Here is a 3,916-nt window from a genome sequence, read left to right on the forward strand (position 1 = left end):
AAGGACTGGAAAGATCTTACTTGACGGCAATCAGGTAATTGTAATTGGGTCCTTCTAGGAGTAGCAGATTCTGGTTCTGATTTTTTCTCTCCCTTATGGTTTTCGCAGAGATCCCCTCACCAGAAGCCTCCAATTTCAATTCCTGTAATGTGGTTGATGCTTTTTTCTGGCAAGCACTTATACCTCTAACCCTCGGTCCTTGGAAGCCCGATGGTTCACCCCAATATATTGGGGCCTCAAGTTCCTCTAGGCAGCCCACTCGGGCAGTGTCTTTTAAGCCAGTTTCAGGCCAGCCTTTGCCCTGAACCTGCTTAGCCCTCAAGCTAGTGCAGCTCATTACCAGGGAAGCCTGGCCTCCATTCTCTGACTCTTCAGGCCTAAAGCCCTAATAGCTTACCACCTTAGATTTCCCAGTTGTGTATCAGACACCATTCTACCATGTCCCCCAAACTCTGGGAGATGTTACCCATCCCTAGAAGTGGTCTCTTTGAAGACTTCTTTTTAGTTAAAGGTTAGGGGAAACGCCCACCTCCTGACCCTTACAGACATGAGGAAAACACAAAGATAACACAGTTCTCTCCGAAGAAAATTCCCCCCTTTTGGCCAATTCAGCTTCAAGCCTTTTGCACCCTTAAGATTCACGACAACTGTATTTGAGTTTTACCTTTGTAAGTCCTGCATGGAAAGTAGCACCTCTCTTTGGAATGTGAGTGTATGTGTTAGTGATTTTTGTCAACCTTTGAGGCTATAGTTGAAACTAAGATAGCAGGGGTCCCATATTAACAACCTAAATTAACTTATATATCCAGAGAATATCTCTGCAAGGATACCCAAGAAATGAGTGCCTACCTCCATGAGACTGAGGGGCTAGGGAATAGGGACACAGAGAGAGATGTTTCACTGTATAGCCTCTTGTACATTTTATATTTTGTACCATGTGCATTTGTCTCTATTTCATATACATATATATAAAATCCTAAGATGCTTCCTTTTATAAAATCAGAGCAAAAACACACTAAAGAATGTTTGTTTTGAAAGCAAAATTTTAACTCAAGGCACAAACTAAAGAATTGATATAATTATATAGATTTCCAAGCCAACAAAGGCACTTTGTCTTTAATTCTCCATATATCTTAGTTTCTTTCTTTCTTTTTGGTTTTTATTATAGTTTTAATTCTTCACTGTTTATTTCTGCCCTTCTAGTACCACCAAACTGATAAATTATGGTTGACTCAGTTTTACTTAAATTCTATTTAACAACTGATTTTGAATTTTAGAAGTGTAAAATTGGAAGGAATCTTAAAAATCATTGTGTGAGTATACCTTAGGTCATGGATGAAGATGCTGAGGCCCTCATAGTAAGTCATCACAGCAGAGACATACTCCAGTATGCCTTCTGCAGTACAGCAAAACCTGCTATTTTTTATCCTGTGTGTATTTTGTTTTCTTCTTTTTTATTTTTAAAGTAAGTGTTGAAGATAAATGAGAGTATCTACTATTATATAACCAGTGACAGCCTTTGTTCCTGCCTATGCTAATCTTAGGGTAAGACTCAGTACTTCTCTTGATTTCTTAAAAGAAAATCCATTCTACAAGGCACTAGTGGGAAGATTTTATAGAGAAGATGGATTGGAGAGTTACATCATAGAACACACTGTAAAATTCAATAAAAATTCCCATTAAACAGTTCTGTTCTCCACCCCACCCCCTCACCTGGACACCGACTACCTCCTCTCCCTTCTAAGTCTTTTTTTTTCAGCCAGCCTTGTCAGGCCAGCCAGGCTACAATCACCTTTACAGCCCCTACAATCTTCCCTCCAAATTCCTTAATCTCCTTTTTCCACTGTAGAGCAATTGACCTTTCGCTCAGTTTCCTCAGTTTTGCATCTTCACACCTGAAATCCTTTTCATCTAATAAAGATCTTCTATTAGAAGAAAATAACAAATTAAAAATCTGCCGTGTCTCAATTTTTTTTTTTCTGTCACATCACAAGAAAGCAACTACAAGTAAGCACAGAGTCCAGATTTAGGACATTTGGTGTCACAAAAAAAACCCATTGTGAAGACACAGACCTAGAGAGGTGAAGTGATATATAATAATAACGATAGCCAAAGAAGACTGCTAGTTGTCCTTGAAAACTTGTTCTCCTCTTCTTCCACAGTAACAGATTTGTAGCTAGGTGTGGCCACATGACTAAATTCTCACCACTGGAATGTGAACAGAGGTGATTTGTGCTGCTTCCCAAGTCACTTGCTTAAAATGAAGTTGTCCTTCACTTCCTCTCTTTCCTCCTTCTCTTGAGCTGGAAATCGGGCTTGATGGTGACACAATTTGGACCATTCAGACAAAAATAATGCCCCACCTAGCACCTTGCTACTCTAAGTGTGGTCTGTGGGCCAGTAGCATTAGCATCACCTAAGAACTTGTTGTTAGATGCCGTTGAGTCAGTTCCAACTCATAGTGACCCTAGGTACAACAGAAGGATGAATAATTTCTTATCCAAGCCAATCAGAAAAAAAGATCAGAATTAGTTTGTATAAATTAACAGTCTTGTAATGGGCTGTATTAACTCTTCTACCCTCTAAATGTATTCTGAAGGGGCTTGGGCCATCTGGGCATTCCTCAGAGTATCATATTAATTCATGTTATTGATGACATCATGTTAATTCAACTAGATAATGAAGAAGTAGTAAGTACTGTCTTAGTCATCTAATGCTGCTATAACAGAAATACCACAAGTGGATGGCTTTAACCAAGAAGTTTATTCTCTCACAGTCCAGTAGGCTTCAAGTCCAAATTCAGGGTGTCAGCTCCAAGGGAATGCTTTCTCTGTCGGCTTTGGAGGAAGGTCCCTGTTATCAATCTTCCCTTGGTCTGGGAGCTTCTCAGCGCAGGAACCTCAGGTCCAAAGGACACGCTCTGTTCCTGGCACTGCTTTCTTGCTGGTATGAGATTCCCATGTGTGTCTGCTTGCTTCTCTCTTTTATATCTCAAAAGAGATTGGCTTAAGACACTATCTAATCTTGTAGACCTCATCAGTATAACTGCTGCTAATCCATCTTATTATATCATAGTGATAAGAGTTTACAACACATAAGGAAATCACATCAGATTACAAAATGGTACACAATCATACAGTACTGGGAATCATGACCCAGCCAAGTTGACAGATATTTTTGGGGGACACAATTCAATCCACGACAACTACATTAGGGGCTTTGATAAGAGACATACACTCCAGAGGTTGGGAGATAGACCCTACAAAGATTCAGGGCCCTGTTACTTAAGTGAAGTATTCTGAGTCCAAGTAGCCTGCGGTATGCTGGGACATCCCCTCTAGAATAAAAGACAACTCTTCATTTCAGAGTCTGATTCCAAGGAACCCTACAGGTAACATGGGACCGCTTTGTTATAGCACATTAGCCAACCCTAACTAACACTATTGTTGTTCCATGCCGCTGAGTCAATCCCGACTTACGGTGACCCCATGTGACAGAGTAGAACTGCTCCACAGGGTTTCCTGGGCTATAATCTTTACTGGAGCAGATCTCCAGGTCCTGTCTCCCATGGAGCCACTGAGTACGTTCAAACCACTGACCTTTAGGCTAGCAGTCAAGTGCTTAAACTATTTGAATGCTTACAATGTGCCTGGCACTTTTCTATAATACCTATATCACAAACAAGGAAACTAAGGCATAGAATGGTTAATAACTTGTTGAAGATTACACAGATAGTAGGTGATAGAAATGAGCTTTGAACTCAGTCTGCTTTCTGGAACTTTCACTTGTATATCATTATGTGATATTGCCCCTCCAAATCCAAGGTCACACAGCAAAGTCAATGGGAAAAGCCAAGCCTGAGACTTGGGTTTTCTAAAATCCAGTTTACTGCTGTTTTCACTGCGCTCCCTTCACT

Source organism: Trichechus manatus, unplaced genomic scaffold (genome assembly GCF_000243295.1).
Source record: "Trichechus manatus latirostris isolate Lorelei unplaced genomic scaffold, TriManLat1.0 scaffold00006, whole genome shotgun sequence".
Taxonomy (NCBI): domain Eukaryota; kingdom Metazoa; phylum Chordata; class Mammalia; order Sirenia; family Trichechidae; genus Trichechus; species Trichechus manatus.